Raw genomic sequence first — 13991 nt, forward strand, 5'->3', positions numbered from 1 at the left:
GAACCATAGGGTCAGAAGGAACCACAAGGGTCATCTAGTCTAACCCCCTACCAAGACGCAGGCTCCGTTGGATTTAAACCATCCCAAACAAATGGCTATCCAGCCTCTTTTTGAAAATCTCTAGTGACGGAGATTCCACAACTTCCCTAGGCAGTCTGTTCCATTGTCCTACTGTTCTTACGGTTAGAAAGCTTTTCCTGAGATTTCAATCTAAATCTGCTATGCTGTAGTTTGAACTCATTCACTCTTGTCCTGCCCTATGTGGCAAGAGAGAACAATTTTTCCTCCATTTTTTTATGGCAGCCTTTTAAGGATTTGAAGTCCACTATCATGTCCTCCCTTAATCTCCTCTGTTCCAAATGTAACATACCCAGTTCCTTCAGCCTTTGCTCATATGGCGCCATCCCTTTTGATCATCTTTGTCGCTTGCCTCTGGGTCCTTTCCAGTTTCTCTACATCATTTCTATACAGTGATGAGCAAAATTGGACATAGTACTCCAGCTGAGGCCTAGCTGAGGCCTAACCAACGCCGAGTAGAGCGGTACTATCACCTCATGGGACTCGCATGCTATGCCTCTGTGAATGCTACCAAAAATTGCATTTGCTTTTTTTGCAACAGCATCGTAGTGTCAAGTATTTATTACTACAACAAACCTCCCCTTTCCTTTATGCTTTCTGTGAATAGTTTGAATGAGTGTATCTGAACCACCACAAATTATCAACACCAGAAACAGGGGTGAAGTATTCAAAGAACACCCTCTGGAGAGAGAGACAAATTCCTTCGGAATCTTTGCAGCTCGTCACTAGGATGTGTGTCTTAGGGGAAGGGGAAAAAAAACAGAGTGACACAAACACTCTGTACTGCAGACAGCCCAACAACGATGCCTGGAATAAAGAATCCATTTTAAAAAAAAAAGTTTTCATTGGCTTTCAGGGAGATGCTTCTTCCCAAGTCAGGACAACTACCCTCCTCTGTTATAAACAGAAGTATCCATTTAGCTGAAAAGGAATTGAAAAATTTATTTGGCAGTGATTTTTAGTATTAGTTCTTGAAAAAGTTTAGACTCCTCGTGTATTTCAGGAAAGATATATCAAAGCTATGAGCTCTGACAAAAAACAGTGGTTAGCAATTGTGACAGAATATACCCGTATTCACACCCTACAACAATTTTTGTACAAGGTATGCCTTGTGAGGGATCATTTAAAAACTTGACTTGCTGATCCATAATATCATGGTGAAACGCACAGCAACCTTATATGTAATATCACGAACATAAGCTGAAATCATGACTGAAGTATGCTTCCCAGGTAAGTCTGGGGAGTGGCTAAACCTGTTCCTCAGAGACAAAGGGCAAGCAGACATCTCAGCCAAGTGTCAACAACTACCTGCTAAGTGGCCATTCTTTGGCAAGGAAGGGACATTTTAGCAAAGAAACAGCATAGAGTTATCTTTCTTCACCAGACAGCCTTGCTCCCAGCTGGAAATGCTTCTCAAAGGGTGCGTGTGTGTGAAATAGGACTATAAAAAGAAGGGGCAGACACCCCAAGACACCCCTCCTCCCCCTCCCCCCCCATCTGTCTCTGGCATTGCACCGAAGATGACAAAGAAAAACAGCTGTTGGACTCAGGGGTTGCAAGGGTGGTTCCTGACCTGAGAGTTTGGGTCAATAATCTGCTGGCGCATGTGGTGAGAAAGTTTGCTTTGCACCAAAGATGTTTACTAGTATCTACTTAAGAAACTATTTTTAGCCTTATTTTTTCTTGCAACCATTTCTGACTTTTATTCCTCATAAATTATAGTCACTTAAAATCTCTCTGTAGTTAATAAACTTGTTTTACTGTTTTATCTAATCCAGTGTGTTTAAATTGAAGTGTCTGAGTATTCTATTTAAAATAATAAGCTGTCATATTATTCCCTTAAAGGAATAACAGACTTAATATATTTGTACTGTCCAGGAGAGGGCTGGGGAGATAGAGGACATAGATTTCTGGGGGAAGATCTGAGACTGGGGGTATGTTGGGGTCACCCTGCAGCATAACCAACGCTGCTAAGAGCCAAGTGTAGCTGGCTAGCTGTAGCACACACAGAGACATAGCTGGGAGTGACTTACATCCTGGAGGTTTCAGTAGCAAGGCATTGTCAAGGGCATCCCAGGTTACAGGGCAGGGGTGACAGCCCCCACTAGCCTGGACTGTACCCCAGCTATGTCATTACAGGCTTTTGGGGGGAAAACATCAAGGCACTTTATTTCACAATACACAGTTAGTAAAGAAAAATCAATGAAGACAATCTAATACCTTCCACTGTACCTAAAAACATTGTTTTTAAAAAGTTTTTCTAGTGGCATTTCCTGTCATTGATCTATTAAAAAGGGAACAAGATATTTCATTGTATAAAGTAAAAAAAAGTATATAGCCCTGTCAGTGTCTATTAAATACTATGTATGCTAGATATTACTTGCATTTCCATATAATTAAGTCAAAGGCTAGACCTTTGTGGAAGCGGTAAGCAGAATTATTACCCGGATGGGTCATAGGGAGGATAAAACTAATGTTCCTCCTGAGGATAGCAGATCCATGCTTAAATAATCATTAGAAATGGGATTCAGTTGTAAAGTTTAGATCTACTCTTTCCCACAGTTTCATGGTGTTTTGATCCAGCATTTTATTCTGGCCCATATCTGGTAATTATATCCCAGTGTGACAGTCTGTACCCCTATGTTCACCCCTTTAACCATACTATGATAAATTTTGTACGAAGTATGCCTTGTGAGGCATTGGCGCTGACTCCATGGGTGCACCGGGCCTCAAGCACCCACAGGAAAAAACAGGGGGTACTCAGCACCCACCAGCCACAGCTGTTTGGAGACTGACAGGATGTGCTTGGGGGAGGGCAGAGAGCAGTGAGCAGCGGGGGAACTTGGGGGAGGGGTGGAGCAGGGGCAGGAAGATGCAGAGTGAGGGCAGGACCTTGGGAGAAGGGGCAGAGAAAAATAAAGTCAGCACCTGTGTTGTGAGGTATAGTTTGAAAACTCATAATTTGCTGATCATTATGGTCCTGGTAAAGTATGTGTGGCAACATTACATGTAAAGTTATAAGATGCCTCTGTATGGTGTTACTAATACATATTCCAAGTCTGGAGAGCAGACACAAACCAGCTCCTCAGAGACAAAAGGGAAGCTGACACCTCAGCCAAGTGTCAAGGAAATCAAATAGACCATCATCTGGTTACATGGCTGCTCTTCAGCAGGAAAGAGGGCGTGGATGAAAAATATACTTCTTGACAAAGAAACAGCTTGGGGTTCCCATCCACACAGACTTTCTGTCTCCTGAATTTCACCTGGAGATGATTCTCAAAGAAGGGAAAGAACTATACGAAGGGAAAGCTGATACCCCAAATGATCTCTCCCTTTCTCTCTACCCATGGCATCGACAACACTTGAACAAAGAAAGCAGCACTGGACTGGAGGAGGGATCCTGACTGAAAGAAATTCAGCCAGTAAGACTGCTGGAACATGTGGTGAGAGAGACCTTTGCTTTGAATTCACTTAGCTTGTTACGTTAGGCATTAGCTGCGTTTTACTTCTTTTTTTTTTTTTTAACCAGTTCTGACTTTTATGTCTCATTACTTGTAGTCACTTAAAATCTAGCCTTCTCTGGTTAATAAACTTGCTTTGCTGTTTTATATAAACCAGTGTGTTTGGATTGAAGTGTTTGGGAAGCGCCATTTGGGATAACAGGATTTGTGCATATCATTTTCTGTTAATAAAATGATGGACTTTATATGAGCGTGTGTTGTCCATGTGAGAGCTGGGCAGTACAAGACGCACATTTCTGGGGAAAGTCTGGGAGTAGGAATTTGCTGGTGTTGTTCTGCTGTGTATTGCATGAGTGGCTGGCTACAGCAGTCTGACAATGTAACTAGGAGTAACCTACATGCTGGAGGCTGTGGGAAAGTAGACCAGGGGTGGTAGCTCTCACAGTGAAGCAGTGTAAAAGGCACCCCTGGAAGGAGAACTGAGGAGACAGCAATTCATTGGTCCAGATTGTATCCTGGGGAATGTCACACCCAGATCATAACAATGGAGGTTCTTAAATGATGTAATGCACAAAAACAGATCCTGAGTGGGTGCATATCAGTGTAGCTATTTGCTTAGCATCTGACCTACAGCTCTGATAAAAAAAAAAGTATTAAGATCTCAGTGTTAAGTCTTGAGGGGAAAAAAACTTTTAAAGGACTCCAAAGTCAATGGCAAGACGTTCCAATGACTTCAATAGACTGTGGATCAGGCCCCCGCCCCCTCCCCCCCCCCCAAGAGGTTCTGTAAAACATTTCCAAGACAACAATTTACAGTGTATATACCTATACATAGAAGGTGGAGAATACTGGTATTTGGAAACTAATACTTGGAAAAACTTCTAGTTTGCTGCGAGGTTAAGGTAAATTGGAGAGGAGAAAGATTTGCTAAACTTTGAACTATATTTATATATCTTCTACCGAGCAAACATCATGCCTGTCTCTCACTGAAGTGTTATTCGCTTGTTTGTTCCAATAATCTTTAATTAACAACAAATGTTTTGGCTACTTACAACTTGCATAGTTTATTAAATCATATGCACTTTATGAGGTTAACTTAAAATTTCATTCATTAAAAGAATTCCATACGGTACAATATGAAGAAAAAAATTGGATTTAACTTTAGAAAATGCGCTGGGAGTGTTAAATAGGTCCAGATTGTCAGACGTGCTTAGCCACCACATTTGGGGCCAGATTTTCAGAAGAGCTCAGGCTCTCATTTAGGTACCTATCTGAAGTGGCCAGATTTTAAAGAGATCTCAGCACCCAACAGATCCAGCTCAAAACAAAATCTGGCCACATCATTTAGGCACCTAAATTAGCTCTTTTTGAAAAAAACTTCAGATCCCACAGATAGAAACATATCATAGCGTCCTTCTCTTATGTGGCGCAGAAGGCTGCAGACAGGCTGAAATCACAGAGGCAAGATTTGGGGGCGAACATGGAGAGGAAATGCTCTTTCACATTAGGATCCCATACTGTATGTCCACTTCAAGTCTCTCTTTGCCCTCTAGGGGCTTGAATTCCCATTGCCTTGGGTAGTCACTTACACTTGTGCAAAGTGAACATAGAACTCTACCAGGGCCGGCTCTAACTTTTTTGCCGCTCCAGGCAAAAAAGAGGGGACTGCCCACCCCCGCGAGCGCCACGCCGCCATATCCCCGCCCCAGCGCCGCCGAAATCCCCCCCTCCAAGCACCGCGCCGCCCGAAGCCCCGCTCCCCGAGCGCCGAGCCGCCCGAAGCCCCGCCCCCTCCAAGGGCCGTGCCGTCCAAAGCCCCTGCCCCCCAGTGCCGTGCCAAGCCCCCGACCTCCTCTGAGCGCCGCGCCAGCCCCCAGACCCCCTCTGAGCGCCAAGCCCCCGCCCCCCCAGCGCTGTGCCGCCCGAAGCCCCACCACCCCGAGCGCCGCAACGCGGAAACAAAAAAAACCCCTCCAGCACTGCCCCGATGAACCAATAAATAAATAAATAAATAAATAAAAACCCGAGCGCCACCCTGCCCCAAGATGCCGCCCAAGCACGTGCTTGGTCGGCTGGTGTCTGGAGCCGGCCCTGAACTCTACCATTCGGATCTGGGACTGTTTGCGCAGAAGTAACTAAACTACATGAGGTGCAGTGCAGTGGAGAATGAAAGTCACAAACCCCACCCCCGGTTCCTGGTTCCTGCACAGCTCTACCACTGAGGTTCTGATAGAATTTCTGGCAGATTTCCAGTCGGTGCAAGGTTCTGAGGCCATACTGTACCATTAGCAACCCTGCCTCAGAGAGGAGAGCACGGAGTGGCTCTTTGCAGCAATAAGGTTTGCATTTGCTCTTCTGACTGCTTTTCATGCAGAAGGGGTAGATACTGTCTAGTGTCAGTGAGAATATTCCTCCCTGTTCAAGTCTACAGAAAGGATGGATGGAATTATGGTGAAGGCATTGAAGTGAGATTCAGGAGGTTTGACTCTGCCACAGATTTTCTGAGTGACCTTGTGTAAGTCACTTTGCACCAGATTTTTAAAGCTATTTAGGCACGTAGATGAACTTTCAAAAAGCACCTAGTCACCTGACTCCCATTTGAAAATTCCACTAAGTGTCCACCTGCATCTTTAGGTGCCTAAATATTTTTTAAAATCTGGCCCTTGATCTCGCCGTGCCTCTGTTCTGCATTTGACAAATGCGGATAATAATACTTCCTTGCACCTACCCTCTGCCTTTCTTGCTTGTTTAGATTGTACAGTATTTGGGGGAAGGACTTCATCTGTTCCAACATGTTTGCACAATGCCCAGCACAGTGGGGCCCTAATCTCCACAGGGACATCTAGATACAATAAATTAATAACAATGGGCTATTTTTTTTTTAAATCTTGACAATAGTCAAGCATAGTTTGAGAGTCGTTTCCAGCTTATTTTAATTCTCTTCTTCCTTTTATTTTTTTTTTTAATTCCTTCTTTCTTAAAAAAAAACCCCACATAAATAAAGGAGCGAGAGAAAAGCAGCAACAGCCAGTGGCTATTTGGTGGCATGAGAAATCTAACTCTAAGCCCATAGGCTGCAATATAACGCTCTTGAAATGGATCCCTGAGCTTGGGCAGAGTCCAGCTGGAGGCAATGGGGCTCTGTGCAAACACAGTCTGCCTGCATGCATCACATCGCCTGATCAGGGCCTGCCTTTGTAAATCACCATTGTGATATGGTTATCACTGGTTTATTCCCCCCCCCCCTTTTTTTTTTTTAATTCTCAAGGTCACTTTTTATTTATTCACCCATCCGTGTCGTGTTTGTGGTACAATAGCCTCCTAATCCCAGGGCTGGTTTCTTAACTTTAAATTAGTTTCCAATAAAGCAGAACTTGTACCTCTCAGGAAAAGCAGCATTGTTTTTAATACACTTGTAACTAATGCTGCTGGTCCTTGGGGAGGTTCAAAGGACCTCAAAGGCAATAGTTCTCTGCCCAGGAGCAAAGAAGCCATTACAGCTTGTACTAGAAGATTTAATAGGTGTCATAATTTATCATGTAAACCGAAAAGTGTTTCTTAATTAAGTGCGTACGTTAATGAATTTTTTAATTTGATCCCTGTAAGTACCTTGCTATACTAATTGCAATATTCTACACATTAGTCATCCGCTGTTGCCCTTGGCTATTTTCTACCCTGAGAGGGAGAGAGCGAGCTTTTCAGTTAAAGTTCATTTAACTCTTTCCACCCAACAAATTACATTTCCTGTTACTCACCCTGGAGAGTGACAGCTGCGTTTCACTCCTGCAGAGCTTGGAGGCTGCCGGTCTGCATGTACGTAGGCCTGGGTTTGTGCTTGTTACTATTAGGCAGGGAATAGAGAGAAATGGAGAAGTCCATTGATCCATCCATTGGGGCAAAATATTGCTTTGCATTATTAGAGACTAAGAACTTGTTCATGGTTCGGGGGCTAAAGGAAAGACTGTTTGAAACTACATTACAGGACTATATTAAAGCACACCAGGGATGCTTTAGTGCGCACCAGCAGGGTCTACACAGACTAATTAACGTGTAGCATGCTAGCGCATTTTAGAAATAACATCCCTGTAGTCTGCATTACCCGACTGTGTAGACGAGCCCTTAGGTGCTTGAGTCTGGGGTCTACACACCCATGTGCCTTCGGGATCTGGGCGGGAATCATACAGCTGGTCAGGACAAAGCCAAAAACAGAACCTAGATGCCTTGATTCTCAGTCAAGTACCCTACCCTCTAGGCCAAATTGCCATTATACCCTGTGTAAAAGTGGCATGTGTGATCGCAGAATCGGTCATTACTCAAGCAGAATCAGTAAACTCTAATTAACATCCGTGGCAGGTTTGCCTGGAAGCTGAAAGAGGAATTTCAGGATTTGGTCCCAACTATATTTTTCATTGAGAATTCTAAGCCACAGAAAATACTTTTCTTAGAAAAAAAATCACCATTTGTGATCTACCCACTGACAGAGAGGACTCACTGTGCTTCTTTCACAGCTTTCCCCACCTCCCCCAAATTAAATGGTCATAATATGATACACTGGTATGTTTTCCTCTCAATATGCATCTATGTAATTCAATTAAAAATAATGAGCGTTTTCCACCTGCAACAAGAGGAATGACTTCATAATATTCATCTAGGAGTTACACCCACGGGGCCAGATCCTCAGCAACTGTAAATCAGTGAAGCTTCGCTGACTGACAACAGTGAGGCTCTGTCCACGTTCACTTTCTACTGCTGCAGAATCCAGTCCAGTGCTGTTAACTCTGAATTGTAAGACAGTACAGGAAAGCAAGATAAAATACAGTAACAGTTACATGCCCTTCACCAGTTGTAACTGTTGTACTTACTTCAGCCTGCATAATATGCTTACGTCTGTCATGCATTTGAATAAAAACCTTATTAATAAAAAAGGGAGTTTCCCCCAACATCTTAACAGAGGCTCATCCCCAGCTGTTTTTGCAAAAATAGCTTTTGAGTGAAATGGGGGGGAAAATTTGCAATATTTAAGCAGGGTATTTTAAGAGGGATGGAATTAGGTGCTCAAATCCCATAGACATTCAATGGGAATCAGGTGCCTAACTCTGTTCGACTCCTTTTACAAATGATTAAGGCTGGAGTTGTCAAGCTCGCTTGCAGTTACAGGAGTTCTAGGACTTAGCCCTGGAATGATTAAAATACCACAAGGTATTTTTCTCTTTTCACCCACAGGTTATTATTGCAAAGAGAGGAATGTGATACACCGTTAAGGTGATGAACTCAACTGGACAACGCAAATGCATGTGAGTTACTTAACGCACTAATCTTTGCAGGATCAGGGCTTAAGTGGCATAATAAATATGCCTGGATTTACTTCTCAGCATAGAAAAGGCAAAAGAAATCGCTGTTTCCTGGCTGACGAACTATACTTCATCCACTTGTTTCTTATAACTCTGGGTTATGACTCAAAAGGTGACTTTGTTGTAAAACCCACAAAAAATAAAAATTTCAACTTTTGGTTTCTATAGTCTCCACACAATTCCTAGAACCAAGCCCCCTAAACTGCAAAACGCTGACTCCTGTTTGTATGCTTATTCCTATACAAGTCACCAAGATTACAGGCAGGAGTAAACTTTTGCAGGATTGGGCTCTAAACATGGAAAACGGCAACGTGTTTCCCCAGACTTGGGCCCATCAGCTTCTGAGGGTGAAATCAGGCACCTCCAGGACTGCATTAACTGGAGTATTGCGGTACCGTAGGGTTTGTAAATCCAGACTAACACTCTCCGCTACACCTGCTGTCAGCCTTACACACTATGCACACCTGACTTACTGTACATGAAGATCAAGAAGCTGTTGTTCTAATTATTGACCTAGCCATCAAGACTCGGAATCAAATCAGCCTCTGGACTCAGGAAGACTGAGCACTGCATCACCAGTTTTTTCCGCCACGTCTCTGAATGCACTATTGATTTGCTGTTGCTGGAAGTTCTCCTGACAAGCTTACACATACAATTAAGTGGATTACACCCAACATGTTTAAATAGCCTAAGAACTTCTTAAGCCAAAAAGGCTTAGTGCAGCAGCACTGCGTCACTCACTCACTTCCCCGCTCGCAAGCAGGGCTTGTGAAATTAATACCAACAGCACAGCATAACACACTTCACAGAAGTGAGACTCTTTACTTGGGTGGCTGTCACCTGCTTCTCAACAAATTTCAAACAGTTTTGCCTATAGCGTCCTGTTGTATTAGATAAAATGCATCCTGACACCTTTCTTACTCTATTATGCTTGGCTGCTAAAATCCTGAGATGCAAACCTCCTAAAAATTTTTTAGAGAGAAAACACTGTCCAGTAATTGCCAGAGGTTAGTTCTTGTGGGCTGTCGGTGATGGGAGGTCCCCTGTCTGTATATTCCCATACACGCCATCAAATGCTATAGTTTCTAGTGCCCAGTTTTGACTGGCGCTTCTCAGCTGTTTCATAATTTCTGATGAATTAAAAGGAGTGATGCATGATATTTAGTGACACAAATCAGGTCCTCAGCTGGTGTGAACCACCAGAGCTCCACTGAAATCAATTTACAGCAGCTAAGGAACTAGCCCAATACATTGAATGCAGGTAGAACGTTATTTTCACATTCTAACCACAGCCACCACTCCCACTCCCACCCCATCACACCTTAAACAATGAAAGCAGCATGGAGATTTGTTGATTAAATCAGGAAAAGTGTGGATACTTATAATACAGTGGGCCAAATCCTCAGCTGGTGTAAATTGGCCTAGCTCCAGTAACATCAATAGATCCAGACAGAATCACATCAGCTGGGACCTAGCCCAATACGTACAATAGAGATAAGCATTTATTATCAGCTACCTAATTTAACTCATCTAGTCCCATTAACCTGAATAAAACAACGCACAGGTAAGAGGAAGAGGATTTGCCCTTTAATGTGCCCCCTACTCCTCCCCTGGGAAGGTAAAGGATCATCCTCACTGATTTTATTATTTATGCTGACACATCATGAGCTAACCTATTGATAGACACCCCACCGTTCATAACTATTGCATGGTTATGAAGTCAATGGAGCTACACCAGTGGAATATCTGGCCCTGAACAGTTGTTTAATGTTTGTTTTTAAATCAACTAGTTTTCCTCATTAAATAACTCGTAGTATAGCTAAATTAAATGCAGGTATAGCTACATTTCCAGCTTTGGTGGTAATTCAAGAGCATTTGCTATTAAGAGGCAGTACAAGTACACACTGCATGTCTACAGCTATATAGTCACTCCGAGCATAAGCTTTCGTGGGTAAGAACTTCACTTCTTCAGATGCAGATGTTTTGCATCTGAAGAAGTGAGGTTCTTACCCACGAAAGCTTATGCTCCCAATACTTCTGTTAGTCTAAAAGGTGCCACAGGACCCTCTGTTACTTTTTACAGATTCAGACTAACACGGCTACCCCTCTGATAATAGTCACTCCGTTTTGTCTTTTTTATGCAGTCTTATAGAAAGAAAGCTGAATTTGCCCCTCTGTTTTTTCTTGGATTCTGGTATGTGCTAATGCGAGACCATGAATACATGCCAGCAGTGAGTCAATAGGTAGCCAGCACTGGGCTGTTCATAGACGTCTCACCGTCTGGAAGGAATTGATGGGACGATGCCATTTCCCAGGCAGATGGCCATCTGCTTCTGGGAAGCTCAGGTACAAGTTAGACCAGGTGCCAATGGCTGGGTCAAATTCTGGGTTGATTTACTTCATTTCAGTTGGGTTATATGGACTGTAAGTCAGGGAAGAGTTTAGTCCATATTCTGCACTTTTTAGAACTTTCCACTTCTAGAAAGCAGGCGTAGCGACCCCTGCTAAAGTAGTGACTCTATCTATGGACCTTCTCTTTATCACTCCTGTGACAAAACAACCAATGAGTGATTCCTTATAACTCCCCGATAACTGTCACCAACAAACACAGCTAGCTGCGTCTATAGATCTGGAAAACAGTAGCAAGCAACATCCTTGCACGCAACATGAAGTTGTAAGAAGGTGCCAGTGCTGACACTGCAGCAATACATGCCATCAGTAAAGTTAAAAGGTCTGTCTTGCCTAGAAAAGGAACCACAGAACAGCTGGGAAGTACCTTCCCTTTTTCCTTCTCGCTGCCTGATTTCCTCATCACGTTTGGTTTTTTCCCTTCTGTTTTAAGTCTTCATCCAGTAAAAACTGATAACGGGCGGCAAAAGTGCAAAATATAGGTGATTAAATAAAGGAAATTAAACACACCTCTCTTCCCCACTTCAGTACAGACCAAGTTCTAACACCCAGGCATCAGCAAGCAACCTTACCAGTCCAGAAGTCAAGGACATCGAGAGATACCTGAATGTACCCACTGGTGAAGCTAATCTCCATTTTGGCCCATCTCCACTATACTCACTATGATGAGGGGACTGGAAATCCAGGAAACTAGTATTACTCAAGGTATAATTGATCCTACACACTGAGATCATAGGGGCAAACTCCTTACACCTGTGTGGAGTCCCATTGACATCCACAGGGCTCTAAATGAGCATCAAAGTGCAGCCAGTGTCTTAAACCATAGCAGCTGAGGCCTACAGCATTTCCTAGGGGTCCTCTACCCCAGTTAGCCATTAGTTCCCTGGAAATGCCCTTTGCTGTGCTTGTCGACAGACCTAGATTGGCTCTAAACAGGCCTATGAATAATAGGCAGAGTGATTTCCTTCTGTCTATAATGGGTATTCCCACAGAACCTGTGCTTTAGCAAGCTCTCTCTGACTGCACAACGTTTAATACAAGCCATCTGATCTTTTCTTGAAAGCAGCTATAAGTGGCTTGATCAGAAATGACATCTTAGGTTGGCAACGCTAATTAGTTTGCAGGATTTCCCCTTGCTGCCCCCCACCCTCTCCAAACAACAAAGTGGACATGTATTTTCCCTCAGTTTAGATCTCTCAATTGGGTGCTACCCTATTGGTGAAACTATAGTCTGACACTTGTAAAAAGGATTAAGTGCATCTGTTGGCAATTCAGCCAAAGCACGCACATCTGCTGCTGATAAACACACTGTCAGTTCTTTGTCAGGAGAAATACAGTATCTCTGAATTAAAAAAAAAAATAGACAAGCAGCTTCCATCTATGCAAGAAACTAACACAAGTCATTTTGGCATGGGGAGGGGGGGCGTGTCTGAGTATTTGTTGGACCCACTTAAATGCTATGGCTCTAAAATTAACTCATGGGCTCAAAACTCTGAGGGCTTCCTTGAATAAGCTTCCTTTTAAATGTTGGTTGCACTGGGAGAGCTGCAAGCTGACTCAGTAGATGTTATTTTTGTTGTTGTGGAGAATGGTAAAAAAGGGCCCCAAATTCACCTTTGCCAGTGTCCAAAGGGTTTCTCCAGCATAGGGGGAATGACTCTGTACTCCCCCTTCCACCTGCTAATGTGGGGGACACGGCTGAGGGGGGACACGGCTGTGGCTGGAGATCAAGTCTCTGTTGCTACAATGACTTCTTCTGGCCACAGGCAATTGTGAGGCTACTCTGAGTTGGGCTGGCAGCTGTAAAGATGGTATACAGCCATATTCCCCCACCCCAGTTCTGTGCTGAGGCCAGCTTATCAAGGGCCAGACCATAGAATCTGGCCTTATGGTTTTAAATATACCCTAAGTTAAGCATGAATACAGCTTATACCATTGGTCTCAGGTCTAAATATTTCAGAATCGTTCCTGTAAGAGACCATACAGAGATGGGCACGGAAATGCTAAAGGGACCGATAGACCAACTGGTCTTCACCTGTTCGGACCCTGCACGCAGTGGCAGCAACAGCAACATACAATTTTTGCACATTTTATTCCGCCTCTAAAAATAATAAATAATGCTTTTATTGCTATTTCTCTGCATCTACAGGGGGGAAAACCAAAATCTTGTGATACAGCAGTGACACCATTGGCAAAATAAAAGAAGTGCAGTGGCTACTGGTTTCACAGAGGCTCGTGAGATTTATTCCATTGTTGCAGTTTTGATACTAGTTGGGGTAAAAGACTGATGGAGTAAACACAACAGTGAAACTGTCTCTAGTTTGAAGGCTGTGTTGCACCATTATTTTCAGATAAGGTGTAAAAATTGAGATCCTGAGCCCTTGTGGCCATTAAGGGACACTTTGAGACAGAAAAGGGGCCTGGCTTTTGCCAGTTTTGCTGAGTTTTGCCACTAACTTTAATAGGAACTTGGATTGTACTGTAGAGCTCTTAATGCCCTCACCCTCCCATCCTAATCAAATTGTAGCTTTGATGCTCTGCCTACCTAAAATTCCCCCTGCAGTCTCAGCTGGAAAAGATGTTCCCCTTCCTAAAATGTTGGATAGTGATGCAGTGCCCTGACAAACAGCCCATGGGTAGCTGAATTTTGGTGGGGGGGGGAAGAGGTGATCCTCAACCATAGTTTGGTGAT

This window comes from Malaclemys terrapin, chromosome 5, assembly GCF_027887155.1.
Source record: "Malaclemys terrapin pileata isolate rMalTer1 chromosome 5, rMalTer1.hap1, whole genome shotgun sequence".
Lineage (NCBI taxonomy): Eukaryota > Metazoa > Chordata > Testudines > Emydidae > Malaclemys > Malaclemys terrapin.